Below are 16,923 nucleotides of genomic sequence, written 5' to 3'. Positions count from 1 at the left end.
GCTTTAAAAATTTTTATTGATATAATTGATGTATAACATTACGTTAGTCTCAGGTGTACAACATAATGATTCCATATTTGTATATATTGCAAAATGATCACCACAATAAGTCTAGTTAACATCTATCACCATATACTGTCACAACATTTTTTTCCTCCAGTCAACAAGTATTTTTGAGCTTGTTGTATGTGCCCCCTCTGACTTCTTAAGTTCGCTCCTCTTGCCATGATTTCATTAATATTAATTACTTACAGAATTTCCTAAGTTTTTAGTTAATAATGATTTCAATCCCTCCTGATACCTGACTATCCATATCTCTCAGGACATTTTTCCCCAGAAAAGCAGAAAATTTTTTTAATTTTTTTATTTATTTATTTTTAAGATTTTATTTATTTATTTGACAGACAGATTACAAGTAGGCAAGAGAGCCAGGCAGGGAGAGAGAGGAGGAAGCAGGCTCTCCACAGAGCAGAGAGCCTGATGTGGGGCTCGATCCCAGGATCCTGGGATCATGACCCAAGCCGAAAGCAGAGGCTTTAACCCACTGAGCCACCCAGGAGCCCCCAGAAAAGCAGAAATTTTAATTCAAAAGCAATTTTATGTGTGAGTGAAGGAGGAGAAAAGAACCCCCAAAAAGCTGCAGGGCAAAAATGATACAACTGCAGCAGTCTGTCTCTGCAGGCAGCCTGCAGATACATATATATATATATATTTTTTTTTCACTCTCCAGGGTGCACAGAATTGGCACCAATTTAATTTATGCTTGCCTCGAGCAAGAATGTTGATAACACTTGAGTGATCTTCCTTCAGTCATCAAGGTTGATGAACTTTCATGATCAAAGAATGAGAACTTACAGTCTAGTGTTGACTTTATTCCAACTTTTGAAGAAGTTGCTGCAGAAACTTAAGCCCTGAAAGAGGCGCTTTTCATTTGGAGGCTCTCCCAGGGAGATGTTTTAAGCAGATAGTAGAACTACTAATTCAATATCTACATAGGATTTTTCCCTTTAGGTGGAGGACTAGAGAAATATGATTAGATCTCAAAGCTCCCTTTATCATTTTTTTCACCTGGACACAAAGGAAATTTTTTTTTTATTTTTTACTTTCAGCATAACAGTATTCATTGTTTTTTCACCACACCCAGTGCTCCATGCAATCTGTGCCCTCCCTAATACCCACCACCTGGTTCCCCCAACCTCCCACCCCCCGCCCCTTCAAAACCCTCAGGTTGTTTTTCAGAGTCTGTAGTCTCTCATGGTTCACCTCCCCTTCCAATTTCCCTCAACTCCCTTCTCCTCTCCATCTCCCCTTGTCCTCTATATTATTTGTTATGGTCCACAAATAAGTGAAACCATATGATACTTGACTCTCTCTGTTTGACTTATTTCACTCAGCATAATCTCTTCCAGTCCTGTCCATGTTGCTACAAAAGTTGGGTAACAAAGGAAAATTTTAAAAAAAGAAAGAGAAGAAAATGATTTTTTGTGTTGCCTTTCCCTCACCCCTTTCGATAAAAACTGTTCTGAAGCTGCTACCAAAGAATACTGACGACTGTATTTTCCTGGTATTGCCTTGTAATTTGATGTTATAGCATAGCAAACATGGCAGACACAATCTCTGCCTCAGGCACATGTCTGATACATGGATTTCTATCCATGAGACGATGTGGAGGGAATAAGTCTGTTCTGTTTATGCACTGATGTTACAACATTTGTTACTATTAAGAGACTTGAGCTCTGACATTGAGTTTGGCTGCTTTGAGAAGGTCTCTAAGATCCTAAGGCTCCTCATAATGGGTGACATCATGTATAACCAACTCTCCATCATTAGATGAAATGAAAACAGATTTGGGTATTTAATTTATAGTGCCAAGTCATCTTGAGATTTCATGAAGGAGGTTCATAGTGAAGCATGTCTCTTGTCCTCTGGGAAATTCCTAAACTCAGTAGTTTAAAAATAACCTTTGAATTTCAGGGAAATTCATTTAGATACTGCTGCGGTTAAGTGGTTGTGTTTGCTAAGCACACACCTCAGAGGACAGGCAAATTATTATAAATGGCAGTACAGAGGCAGCATTGCACTTCTGGGAAGAGTAAAGCTAATCCAGTTTATGTGTCATCCTGCAACTGGATCAAGTTCTGTGCATAGATGACAGTCAGTGGAAATCTGCCACTTAAAGCTCACCAGTGAGTGGAACAAGGTGGGCAGTATCAAAAAGTCAGGGTAGCAACATCTGAGTTTCCATCATACCTCCACTTAACCTGTGTTGGCACTATGTAGATTATAAATTAAAGCTGGAAACTCAACAGCCAGTATACAATGAGGTGTGGTCATCAGAAACCTAGAGAATAGACAAAGAGAAACTTCCAAAACACACTGAAACATAGCATGACTTGGCCTTGGATTTCTAGAACATGAGAGTATGCTCCTAGTCAGGAGCTCTCAGAAGCAGAGTATCTTTTTACATATTGAGCAAAATCTTATCTTAGTTGCAAATGTATACAAAACACCTGGCATGAGGTAGATACTCAGTGGATAAGGCTGGCCTCAAGCATAGGGTTTGTGTTTAGAGAGTTTTCCAACACTAATTATTGACAACCATGTATATACACGACTCATCATCACTTGCACCTGTACTACATTCCAGCATGAAGGACAATATGCTCCAAAAATCAGAAGTCCATATACACATTTTCTATGATTTAGGGAGTAGAGGAAGAAAAAAAAAAAACCACATAAACCTAATCATTCTTTCTAGGCTAAAGTCAACCCTAGAAACTGACTCCTGATTGCCAGAGGGAGTTTTATGGGAAAAGTATAGTATAGCTGAGAAGTCAGGCATGAAAGCTTTAACTCGCTGTAGGATCTGTTGAATCATTCTATGCTCTACATGTGTCTGAGCAAGGGCAGGCATCATACCAATAGCATAAATGGTAGCACTAGGGTGGTTGTGAGTCAGGTCAGATCTTAAGACCAGAGTATTTATTGGATTTTCTTTATAGGGAGCCTGGTAGCCAGAATATGTGCATGACCAATTGCATTCTTTGCTCAGAGGCAGAGGATATCTGTTCTCTGCATGTGGCTTCTTTTTAACTCAGAGGTGGAGGGAGAAAAGCAAACTAAGTAGTAGTCAGCCTTCTCTCTCCTCAGTGTCTTCTAGTCCAACTGCTATTGAACTCTGTCTTTAACTGTTTTAATTGAGGTTTCCACCACAGCAGACACTTCCTTTGTGGGATGATTATTGGTGAGTCATGTGGGGGGGGTTCATTACTTTGGGGCAGACCTTTCTTTGCTTCTGCTTAAAGAAAGAGAAAGTGGGAAGAGAGGAAGCTCTAAGTGGGTAAATCTGAGATGCTGTTATTTCCTGTCTCCCTTCTGATGATTACCTGGACTGCCATCCTGAGGGGTACTTGGGTTTTGGTGTCATCATGTGTTAGCATGCTAGTCACACTCCAGAGCTTGGACTTCCTGCTCAGCAATAGCAGTGTAGTGGTGACTTTAAGAAGGAAGTTGATTTTTGAAAGATTTTATTTATTTATTTGACAGTGAGAGAGGGAATACACGCAGGGGGAGTGGGAGAGGGAGAAGCAGGTTTCCTGCAGAGCAGGGAGCCTGATGCAGGGCTTGATCGCAGGACCCTGGGATCATGACCTGAGCCAAAGGCAGCCACTTAATGACTGAGCCACCCAGGTGCCCTGAAGTTGATATTTTTATTGAGAAACCAAGCTACTGTTAGCAGCTTGTTGAGGTTATAGGCTGACAGCAATGAACTTCACCTCACCCTGCCCCTGCTCTAGAAGAAAAAGACCTAAGACTCACTATTGTTAAAGATACCACTCAGTTAATTCTAATATCCTGACAATTATTTTGCCAAGGTGTGAATACAGAGGCACCTCCCCCTTCCTCCCAACTTCACAGTTCCCTGCAGTCCCACTGGGGCAATGAAGACCATTATTCCTAGGGAATCCTACAAGGGGAATTCCAGGTCAGGGAGCAGGATGGGGCCCTTAGCTTTTGTTGGAATACAGTTTTGTTCACTGTTGGGACACCTTTCACAGTGACTCATCATAGTAGGTGCCTGATCTTTGAGTCATCACTATTAAGGGATGCTGGTCATCCAGTGTTAATTATGAGCCCTTGATAGTTATACAGACTTTACAGACCATAAGAAGAAAAGGAGAATCTATGTGGAAGCTCACCATTCCCTACTTCATCCCCTCTGTGTATTGTGTCCATTTGTGGCTCACTGTATACTTATGCACATTCATATGGATTTGCCCCTGCTGATATATGTTTCTCTTCCTACCAGTGGGAGTTAAGTGTTTCTGTGTAGGAGTCTGGCATTGGGCTTTTTAGTCAAGTCCTATGAGGAGCATTCTCAGGAGAATTAATAGGACAATTTATTTAGAAAACACTTCCTACCCCCAGATGTCCCTAAGCAGACCAAAATGATTACAAAAAGGACTAATCAAATCAGAACTCATTGGGAAGTTCTCAGAAGATCAAATAGCCCAATTTCAGATTAGACATTTGGGATCTAGAGAAAGGTATTTGGGCTAGAGCCTGCAAGATGGAGGTACTGGGGATGTGATGATAAAAGAGAAGAAAAGAAAGGAGGTTTGGTAAAAGGTTAAAAAGAACAACAAATAAGGATATAGCCCCTGCCAGAAGCCTAATTTCTCTTTCAATGTTTGCAAATGCCACACAAATAGCTCTTGCATTTGAGTTGTCCCGGTGGCTGCAGATCTATTTGTTTTGCATTTAACCAAGGGTCAAAGGATCTTTGCTGATGTTTTTGCTTAAGGGTTCCAAATAAACTTTCTACCATGTTTATCTAGGGGTAGACTGGAGTTGAGGTGGTTTGTTCAGTACTTAAGTTATTTTTTTGATCACCTTTAAGTGACTCCTTTGGGGAAAAAAGCAGCATTTATGTCCTGAAGGATTTCCAAAAAGAATACAAAAAAGTTGGGTTACTGCCCCCTCAGTCCTGACTCTGAGAGAATTTACCATGGAGAGCCAGGCAAGTCACTTAGACTCTGTTTTCCCTTGTCTCAAAGTGTTATTGGCAAATAACAAGAATTGGTCAAATAGTGGTACAAACTAAGGCAAAGTATCAGAGATCTAGCTCTATCTCAAGCCGGGTTAAGTTGTTTTTTTTTTTTTAAGATTTTATTTATTTTATTTGACAGACAGAGATTACAAGTAGGCAGAGAGGCAGGCAGAGAGAGAGAGGAGGAAGCAGGCTCCCCGCTGAGCAGAAAGCCCGATGAGGGGCTCCATCCCAGGACACTGGGATCATGACCCAAGCTGAAGGCAGAGGCTTTAACCCACTGAGCCACCCAGGCACCCCAAGCCAGGTTAAGTTTTAAGGGCAGATAATGACAAGTCAGTGGTTGGCAATATAAACTAATGGACTCTGGTTGTCCTCATATGGAACATCTAAAACTGTGTTCTGCTGTGAGTTCCATTTTACTGAATTTTATTCATGTTATCTTACTAAAGTAGGTATGTCAAGCATTTGTTGTACATTGGTCTCAAATCTCAATTTCTGTAAAACTATATACTGTTTCCCCTAGGTGCCAAAGAATTTCAGATTTTAGACTTTTTCCCTGTGTATGACCACATAATTTTCAAGGTATAAATTTCACAGATTTATATAACATTACATTATATATACATTATATGTGTATATATATATATATATATATATGCGAGTCATGGTTCTCTATTTAGTTTTTCTAAATAGAGGTAGTATAATTTAAAGAGGAATTGTAACTTTATGAGCTATTTTCCCCCTGTTCACATCAGAGATAATAAATAAACTCTCCTAGATAATATATTTTGTAGCATTATACTCAGCATTAGGAGCTGTATTTCTATAGATTCCATAGTAGTACATATACTTTAGTAATTATGCACAAGCAATAAGTTAAAATAAGTTAAAATTCTTCTAGTTAGGCCAGTCAGTGCATGTGCGTGTGCACACATATAAAAGCTTCCAAAGGCATGGAAGATAGCAGAAAGAACTTTGTGGGCAATGTTTCTCCAAAGGTGTTATATAATATGCATATAATAATATGGTACCAAAAACATGATTCATAAAAATAAAAGTTGATAAACCAGACCTCATTAAAATGTAAAACTTTTGCTCTGTGACTTTATTAGGAGGATAAAAAGGGAAATTATAGACTGGGAGAAAATATTTTCAAATCACATTTCCAACAAAGGGCTTATTTCTATAACATATAAAGACTCTAAAATCTAAGTATTTAAAAACCAAAAAATCTAATTAGAAAATGGGTAAAAAACAGATATTTCATCCAAGAGAATATACAGATAGCAAATAAGTACATGAAAAAATGTTCAATATCATTAGCCATTAGGAAAATGTAAATTAAAACCACAATTAGATGTTACTACATGTCTATTAGAATGGCTAAAATTAAAAAATAGTGACACCACCAAATGCTAGAGAGGATATAAAGACACTAGATCACTCATATATTATTGATGGGAATGTAAAATGGTACAGGCACTCCAAAAAAATAGTTTGAATGTAAAATGGTACAGACAATCTGAAAAATAGTTTGGAAGTTTCCTTTCAAACTAAAAACAGATTTGCCATACAGCCCAGCAATTGAACTCTTGGACACAGATTCCAGAGAAGTAAAAATTTATTTTCAGGTAGAAATGTGTACACATATATTCATAGAAGTTTTTTTTTTAATTGTGTTATGTTAGTCACCATACAGTACATCATTAGTTTTTGAGGTAGTGTTCCATGATTCATTGTTTGAGTATAACACTCAGTGCTCCATGTAATTAAGCCCTCCTTAATACCCCTCACCAGGCTCACGCATCCCCCCTTCTAAAACCCTCAGTTTTTGTTTCCCAGAGTCCATAGTCTCTCATGGTTTGTCTCCCTATCCGATTTCTCCCCTTTCATTTTTCCCTTCTCCTAATGTCCTCCTTACTATTCCTTATGTTCCACAAATGAGTGAAACCATATGATAATTGACTTTCTCTGTTTGATTTATTTCACTTAGCATAATCTCCTCCAGTCTCATCTTTGTTGATGCAAAAGTTGGGTATTCATCCTTTCTGATGGCTGAGTAATATTCCATTGTGTATATGGGCCACACCTTCTTTTTCCATTCGTCTGTTGAAGGGCATCTTGGTTCTTTCCACATTTTGACTATTGTGGACATTGCTGCTATGTTCATAGATGTTTTAGTCATAATATCCAAACACTGTAAACTACCCAGATGTCCTTCAATTGTTGAATGGTTAAATAAATCATGGTACATGCATACCATGGAATACTACTCAGCAGTATAACTTTGATGAACCTCAAGGAAGTTATTCTGAATGTAAAAAGCTAATCTCAAAAGGATACATCCTGAATAATTCCCTTCATATAACAATTGTGAAATAATAAATTACAGAAACAGAACAGATTGGTGGATGCCAGTGGTTAGGGATGGGAGGGGCAGAGGCAGTAGTGTGGCTATAAAGGAGTAGCATGAGAAAAATCTTGTAGTGATGGTACAGTCCAATATCTTGATTGTCATGATGTTTACTCAAAGCTACACCTGTGATAAAATTGCACAGACACACACACACACATTGAGTTTATGTGTAAGTTCTATGGATTGTACCAATGTCAGTTTCCTGCTTTTCATATTGTACTATAGTTACGCATGCTGGTAACTTGGGGGAGGGTGGGTGAAGGGTGCACAGGACCTCCTTGTACATTTCTTGCAACCTTCCTTTGAATTTATAATTATTTCAAAACACTTTTTAAATGTCTAAAAAAACCAAGAGTAGGGGCTCCTGGGTGGCTCAGTGGGTTAAAGCCTCTGCATTCGGCTCAGGTAATGATCCCAGGGTCCTGGGATCGAGCCCCACATCGGGCTCTCTGCTCAGCGGGAAGTCTGTTTCCTCCTCTCTCTCAGCCTGCCTCTCTGCCTACTTGTGATTTCTCTGTCTGTCAAATAAATAAATAAAATCTTTAAAAAAAAAACCAAGAGTAACATTTTTTGGTTGCTGTATATTTTGTTTTCTATGTAGGACATACTTATTTTTTTAATTTTATGTATCAAAAATAATTATTGTATATTAAAAAATCATTTCCCATCTTTTTGTGCCAAAACATAACATGATGTATTTTAAAAAGTGCAGCTTATAATGTAAAAAGATATTAATTCTCTGGCATAAGAATGTGATGGTGAAAATGGGAGGTACCAGAACACAGCTGAAACCAGAGTTTTACAGCCCACTGTTAAACTGTAATTGACAAATTTCATAGTGTAGTTTGTTTAGGATTTTGTAATAATCAGTCCTCAGTTATGGCACGATTGATCAAAATATATTTATGTTTGGCTTTTAGAATGTGTTTTATAGTTTCACTTAAATGTGGTTATATAAGCCCAGTGACTCCATATTCCAATCAGAAGGCAGATCACATCTCATCTTAGACACAAAGTACCCAACTAAGGCAGAATGACTGTCTTGAGACTTGAAAAATATGTATTTCACGTCTTTTTAGTTCTTAGTTGCTTTAGGTTGTTTATTATGTGGTGAGATGGTCTTGTGACATTTACCTTGAGGAAATTATTTAAGCATTTTGATTCAATAGGACTTTTTTAGGGCTATAGGTTACATTAGACTTTAGAACTCAAGAATAAAGAATGTTATCAATGTACTTTCTCAAGATCCTTCGTTAAATTGTCTTAGTGAGACCCCAAAAACATTTTAATCCAGGAAAATGGTATAATTTTTATTTATTTATATCAGCTTACCAAAAGGTTTATACCTAAGCTAATATATACTTACAAACATATTCTGGGAAAAAACCATGCAAGTGGCAATAATATAAACTGAACAGAATCCGTAACACACTTTGACGTTCTTAAATGCTATTGAGAAAATATGACATTTTGCCACAGCTAAACCTGGAGAAGGAAAAGCACTCTAAGTGTACTTATTGAAGCAATGAGTTATAAAGATGATACCTTATGTTCTCATTGCCTTTGTAGGATGCTGAAAGGATAAATCAGGCAGAGTATAGAAAATATTGTAAGCCTTATAGAAAATGTAACCTTGATTTTTTTTCTCATACAGTAAAAGCTTTTACACACTGAATTATGCCTTCCTGATACCCTTCACTGACATCTTTTCCTCTACCATTTTTCTCTTTGATTCTCCTATCCACTCACTCCAGAACCACCTTCTTTCATCCAAATACCCATATACCTCATTTCAAGCTGTCAATCAACATGTCCTCTTAAAATCTGAATATGCGTTTTGAAAGACTTGTATATGTGGGATTCAATTAGAAAATTAAGATAGACTAAAGGGCATCCCAATCCACCTCTAAGTCCTTGAATGAGGAGATGGTATGTGCATATACTCTACATATTTGGGGGTAAGTAAGATTGTCCTCTTTCATACTTACTCAAGGTTTATGAGGTTTTCAGGTTACATTTCCCTTGTTATTTTTCATTATGTAAGGGGCTACTTCTGGCTAAAAATCATGTGAGTTTAAAAAATCAGTGAATAACGAGCCTGGAAAAGTCTTACCTTGCCTCCAGGTCTGGAGAATTAAAAAGCCCATCAGCTGGGAATATCACAGTGGAAGTTTGGCCCATCAGGAAAAGCACAGAGATTATACGTAGGTGGAGTATTTTCTTATAGCTGATTTCTCTGCAATAACCAGAGAGCATTCATTGGCATGGGCAATCTCTTCCTATTCTGCACTCACTTCTCTTCATTAAAAGTGCTCTTAGTTTTCTACCGGTCTCATGTTGGTAGAGCAAATATTTAGTTGCTCCTGTTGAATTGAGAGCTAAGTAGAACAAGCATTTACTTTCTCTGCATCAAAGCTAAAAGGAGGAGAGGAATCTTTTAAGAAAAATAAGAGCAGGGGCTCCTGGGTGGCTCAGTGGGTTAAAGCCTCTGTCTTCAGCTCAGGTCATGATCCCAGGGTCCTGGGATCGAGCCCCGCATCGGGCTCTCTGCTCAGCAGGGAGCCTGCTTCCTCCTCTCTCTGCCTCTGCCTGCCTCTCTGCCTACTTGTCTGTCAGATAAGTAAATAAAATCTTTTAAAAAAAAAAGAAAAATAAGAGCAGCCATTTGGAGGGGGTAGCTTAGGTATATAGTTATAAGTATATAGCCATGAGCAAGGAGATGGGTTTGTTGACTATGATGTCCACTCTAAATATCTTAAGGTTTTGGAAGGTACACAGATAAAATGAGAAGATGCATTTGCCAGTTTTCATTGTATAACTGTACATTTAGACTTCCCTTGAAAGCCCAAGGTACATCAATGGCAATGTAGAAAAGAAGGGTTAGAATTTGCTTTAGGTTGGCAGAAGTTGTTATGTAGCTAGCTGTAGACTTCTGGGTTCTGTCCCGTAAAGCCATAGGTCGTGCTAGTTGGTGTGTTGACACTCCACTTTTAATTGTTCTGTGGGAAATGATCTTGTGATACTTAACCTTTATTTCATATAACTAGTTTTGAGTTTGCAAGATCAGATCTCTACAAACTAGTCATTTCTTCCTACATAATTGGCCTGGAATTAGAATATGCTATAAGAATAGATTGCCACCAGGTAAATGGTGGTGCCTTAGTTATGGCAGATTATAGCAGCTCTTGAAACTATTTCCCATAGTTGTGATTAATGGAATATAACAGAAGAGGATGTTTTCAAGTCAGTCATCCTTTTGGTTCTTCAAAAATTGCCTTGCTGTTTTAATATAAACATTAGAGAAAATTAGACTCCAAATGTCTATGTGCTAAATTTAAAAAGATAAAAAGAAAACACTTGGGTTCACTAATCTGAGCTGTTCTAATCACTACTTATTTCAACACTGTTTTCTCTTCCAGACTTGAGTAGCACATTTCTCTTAGCTTACCTTAAATCTTCATATCTACAACCAGAAGCCCTTCTGATACTCTAGGTTCTCTTTTTTTGGGGTGTGGGGAGAAGTTCAAAAGTCCCAGCACTATGAGTATGGACACAGCGGGCACAAATTCCTCTATAGACTTTAAATTGATTTTCTATTTATAGGCTTTGTTTCCTTCCCCAGTGATCCCTGCTCTGTTATTCATGGGAGGGAGAGAGCCTGTGCTCACATGAACTGATCCTTAAAAATCAAAAGTACCCTAACCTCTGGTAGTAAAGACCCACTGGGTTTGGACAATTAGCATGTAAATGATGCTGTCAAATTTGGGGCAAAACACTGATTTCAAATTGAAACCCTCAGTATCCTGTTGCAACCACATATATACTCACACTCAACAAGTCTTGTATTCCAATTTAAGGATCAAAAAATATTATCACCATATCCACAGAGGGAAAAAAGAAATAAATATTGGATTTGTATGTAGCACTAAGCACTTTCATGTATTCTCTTGATCTTTATTAAGAGTTGAACGTCATTATATGTGTTTTTGTAAATAAAAATGCGGAGGTTTGTAAGTTAAATAACTTGCCCAAGGACACACACATAATAAGTGATGGAGCTGAGTTTCAAATCCAGGTTTACCTGACTCCAAAATAATGCACTCTCTTTTTATTATACTTAATTGGCTTTTGCCTAAATATATGTTTGAAAATATAAGAAACCTCATGTGTTTCCTACAATAGCAAGTGGCTTATAGGAGCCAATTAATAAGAACATTCAAGAATACCCTTTCTCATTGTTCTCCCCAGGTGTGTTTTTCCTGCACTCAATTTCACTTTATATACATTCATCAACTACCTGCTATGGGTAAGTTGTGGCACTCTGGGCACTGTGCTGGTCAGATATAACTCAGCCTTATATGTGATTTACCAAGAGTCTTGTGCTGCAGTTTGCCTTTCTGACCTGCTCAGTTTTGAAACAATTTCTATTCCTGAATCTAGGAGCTATCCTTGCAGTCTTTAATTTGGTAGGAGGGAGGCTACTTTATAGCGATAGACCTGAGCAGTATTAATAGTTTTGTCGCTTATGTCTTAGTCTTCCCTTGAAGAAACAATGCCAAATGTTAGCATCTTTATCTGTAGTTGACAGCAAAGAGATGGCAACTTGGGGAAGTGACATGACTTGCTCATATAGCAGATTACTGATGGAGTCCACACTCCATGGAATTCAGAGTTTATTATTCCCACTGTCTCTCCCAGGTGCCATATTGCTCCCATGTACAAATGCTTCTCTGAAAACTCCCAAATTGGATCATTCAGATCTCTTGTGGTTTTAGAAACTACCTTCTCTCTCACCTCAAATCCACCCTTACTTTCCAGGAAAAAGGGGCAATGTGTACAGTATACTGAGTAGAAATGTGTCTAGGCTTTGTAATCAGACAGATTTGGGTTGGCAGTCATCCCTCTTTGTAAATATGTATGATCTTGGAGAAAGTGGTTGACCATTCCGAGTTTCAGTGCCTTATCTGTAATATGAAGCCAGTAATACTTACTTGGAAATACTGTTGTGAGTATTAGTACTAATGTACACAATGTGACTAGCAGGATGCCAAGCCATAATGGACACTTCAGAAAAGGTGTGGATATCAGACTTGTGTCTGTAATAAGATAATTAGGAATAAACTTAACCAAGAAGGTAAAAGACCTGTACACTGAAACTATAAAACACTGATGAATATGACTGAAGACAACACAAGCAAATGGAAATGATATTATATGTTCATGGATTGGGAAAGCAAATATTGTTAAAATGTCCTTACCATGCAAAGCAACCTACAGAATTAACAAGTACATTGCTTTTTATCATATGTATGAAGAGATGAAAGGAGCAAGAGGGATTAGCTGTGTCTCCATATTTCTCTGTGTATCAATTTTGGTGTTTGTTTATTGCTATTGGTCTGTTTCACACTGGACTCCCCCCTGCCACTTCCCCTGCTCCTTCCCTTTCCTAAGCAAGTTGGATTGTTAGGACCTGTTTCCAATTAAATGTCAGTCCCCTCACCCTCCCAGAGAACAGTTTTGCCTACTCTTTATTTTTTGTGTGATGCAGCTCTAGCTGTCCCCCAGATCTTAGCTAATAACCCTTCTTCCCATTTTAGTCAGTGCTGCATTCTCCCCAGCAACCCTGAGCAGGGAGCTGCCCACATTGATTAGGGCACAATCTCAGAGCTAATGAAATGGTGGCTGAGAGATGGTTCCAAGACCAGTGGGAATCCTATGTATGCATCCTTGGTGGGAAAACAAGCATCTTTTGTCATCTACAAGTCTGTGAATGATCGCTGCCATTCCCAGTCACTCTTCCAACGTAGCACACTCATTTTATTCTTATCTCTTTTCTATTCCTCTCTCCCTCCCCCTTTCCAGGCCTGTCAGCTTGAGTTACAATACCACTGATCTCTCCCTTTCTCTCTCTCTTTCCCTCTCCCTTAATGCATTTGTACTTTTCTGGATAAGCTATCAAGAGTTGAGCAGCACAAAATCCAGATGGTAACAGTCAACTTTGTTTTAAGCCCTAGCCAGTGGGTGTTAGAATTTGATTACTGTAGTTAGTAGCCATTTAGAAGTTGAGCAGTCTTAATCCCTTAAATATAGCCTGGCTAGAGACTGGGGTTGTAGTTTTACCAGATGTTTGCCTGCAGGGAGAAGTTGGAAAGGGATGCATATCTGGTTGGTGTTTCAACAGGGAAATAAATGAAGGTCCAAAACTATGAGAAGGGTAGCAGTAGGTCTTAGGGTAAAGCATCTGAAAGGGCTTTAGCAAGTGGCTCCTGAGGGGGAGGCAGCAGTAACAACAGCACTCTCAGTCTTTTCTAGTAAGATCCTTACACAATGCTTTTGTGTAATAGTTGTATGGCCAAGTTATTTTTTTAATAATTGCTACCAGGAGCTGTCCAGGTCAGAGAAGAATTTCCCTTTGGGCCCAGCATGGTATTACCCTCATTAACCATGAAGATATCTGCTAATAATGCACTTGAGTATGCCATATTTCTTTACCAGAGGTGACGATAGAGAGTTATACTGCAGGATGGATGAGAAGGGGAAATTAGACTTTGAAAATACAGATGACTAATTAAAAAGATATAAAATAACACCAAAAACAGAAAATGTAGAGATACAGTGAAAAGAGCCTTGTATTGGGAGTTAGGAGACCAGGGTCACTATCACATAGTGACCTGGGCAAGTTACCTACTTCACTTGGATCACAGTGTTTTCTCTGGAAAAAAGCCAATAGTATTACTTACCTTGCCTACTCCTCAGGGTTGTCTTCAAAGCCAAATAAGAATCTTCACGATCTTTATAGCTGATAAAGTGCTGTGTAAATTAAACAATTATTATCACCTTAATTACTTTAGCACTTCGTATTAAAAACAAAACCAAAACTGAACCAAATAGCTGTGATTCACACCATGAATCTCCCCCCATATCCTGCCTCCTTTTGTCAAATGACATGGAATAGGGTATAACTTGCAAAGAGACCTGTGATTTAAATCTTTCTTTTTCTTTCACTGAGCGAATAACTGGTTTTCCATGTCCTATAAAACTCCAAGAGAGATTTTAGCTCTGCCATTTATTAACCTACGTGGGAAGCTACTAAAGTTGTCCAAGCCTCAGTTTCTCCATCTATAAAATAAGGATTGTTACAGCACATACCTTTTAGGGATGTTGCTGGGATCAAACGAGATAATACATGTGACATGGTTTTACAGTGCTTCTCACATAGTAAAGACCCACCAACTGTTAGCAATTCACATTATTATTATCATTACTACTACTACTACTACTACTACTACTACTACTACTACTGTACCACTACTATCACCACCACTGCTAAAGAATCTTGTCCCTGGTGTCCTTCTTTGGCACAGCTTTTTAGCTTTGTTACGTGGCCAGTAATTCGTCTGGAACCAAAGCCCACAAATATGATCTCTTCCTTGACAAATTAGTGTTTCCTGCAATCACAGCTCTCCCCTCCCATTTCCCTCCATATTTGGTGGGCTGCCAAATTACCATTGCCTCCAGGTGAGGCAATTTTACTCAGTCAGAGAGTCCTCTGCTCAGAGGCAGCTAAGGTATCCACAGGTTTAGGGGTTGAGTGAAGTCTCCCATGGATCTGCCTCTTACCCTACTCTGAAGTCAATCCCACCTCTGAAGTGCTTTTACCTGAGAACTTGCTCCTGCTCTCACCTATCACTGGTGGAGCAAAGTGGACAAGGCACACACACACATACATACACACACCTCCAACATGCACACATGCCTCCTATCACCCCCCCAATAGAGGTACTAATGAATTAATGAATTTCATCTTCCCTAGACCACTACTGCTGCAAGAAACAGGCAAAACCAACTGGTTCTAATATCTATTTCTGTCTACCAACCTCATGATTTTTGGCAACACCACTTTATAAAACTGAGAAAAAATAAAAATGAAAACTCACACAACCCCTCTTTATTATCTAACCACTTCATCACAAGAGGACCTATTAGTAAGTATATTCTTAGGTCCTGTTCATGCCTTCAGATAGCCGTCTCCATGGGGCTAGTTTGGCAATGAGGCAATCTCCCCAAATCCCCAAGTACATGGGTTAGGTGATATGGGCTTGTCACACCCACATTATGAGGTACATTTGAAGACATGATTAGAAAGAGACAGGTATTTTTAATAAAGACCAAGGCACAGAAAGCATCAATTGAGTCTTCAGTGTTTTGTTCTTTGAGTGACTTGTGTGTTTACAAGGTTCCTTTGGCACTAGGTTGCAAGCATTTTAAAACACCTCTAAAGGCTAAAGTCCCCAGCTTTAAGAGCTTCTAGGTATGGTATATAGCATGTTGTTACAAAGTATAAAAATATGCAAAATTTGAAATTATGACATTTCAGGCACCTCTCCAAAGGATTGTGATTTTTTTCCTCCCCATTTGTGAATCATTTGCAGTATATGGTCTACTCCAGCTAAACTAGTGGGAAATCTGTAGACATTGCCAGCCCATAGCTTTTCCTATTGGGTGAAATGGTGGCCTCTATAGGGTGAAGAAGTGGATTACAGTGATTCCCAGGTTAGACCTGATACCCAAGCCAGAACATGGTGACCACCTTGTAGCTGCTTGGTATTTGGACGGGACAGGCAGTAAAGTCAAACAGACCTGGGTTGCTATGACTTGAACTAGTCACTTAACCTCTCAAAGCCTCAACTTCTCCACCTCTCTTACAGGACTATTACTTGGGCATGAAGTGAGACAATGCATGTAAACCAAGGGCTAATCACAGGCATTTGTTAGCCAAAAACAAATCTTTTCCTTTGGAGGGGGATAGTTGAAGAGAAACTTGAAGAAGAAATCACTGTGCTGGCTGCTTCAATGAGGACATCACCAGAGTCAGAACAGGAACCACTGATCTCATAGGAGGTGGTTAGGATATCATGTGGCTTGGTGGTGGGATCCCAGAGCTGGAAGCAGCAGGCGGGGTGTCCCCAAGAAGAAACACCCACAGAAGAACTTATCCATTGTTGGTAGCTGGTAGGTGAAAGGGTGGGGAATAAGGCAGTTGGAATAAATCATTCCTTTTTTTTTTATTGGAAACAGTCATTCTTTTTAAGTTGGTGGCACTAGATAACTGATGCCCTGGTGTCTGTGATCTTGGATAACTTGAAGACCAGGGTCTAAAATTATCTGATATCTTTCATTTAGGGACCTTGTGTGACCACTTAACTTCCTTTTCTAACCATTAGCAACTGTGCTATAGCAACAGGAGTCTTCCACTAAGCTCCCACTTACACTATTCATTTCACTGGGTTTCCTGTTTCTGAGCTTTTAGTTCTCCCAAGGCTCAAAAACAATCCTCTTTTCCCTAGTTGACACTTTTAGTCTTCCCTGCATTTGCAGAGGAAGGACAACCTTCTGCCTTACCATAAGCTACTTTTCTCCCCAAACTTCCAAAGCTCTGACCCAACCCTTCCTC

The 16,923-nt window shown here is 39.0% G+C and overlaps 1 protein-coding gene across 1 annotated transcript in view; it reads left to right on the top strand.

Moving 5' to 3' along the window:
- Positions 1-16,923, top strand: part of DGKK (diacylglycerol kinase kappa) — a gene marked incomplete at both ends in the record, with an annotated part of 164,171 nt that overhangs the window by 20,213 nt on the left and 127,035 nt on the right. The gene's annotated exons all lie outside the window — the stretch shown is intronic.

This window comes from Martes martes (genome assembly GCF_963455335.1).
Source record: "Martes martes genome assembly, chromosome: X".
NCBI classification, from domain to species: Eukaryota; Metazoa; Chordata; class Mammalia; order Carnivora; family Mustelidae; genus Martes; species Martes martes.
The sequence above is the reverse complement of the archived record's forward strand: the minus strand, read 5'-3'. Positions and strand labels throughout refer to the sequence as shown.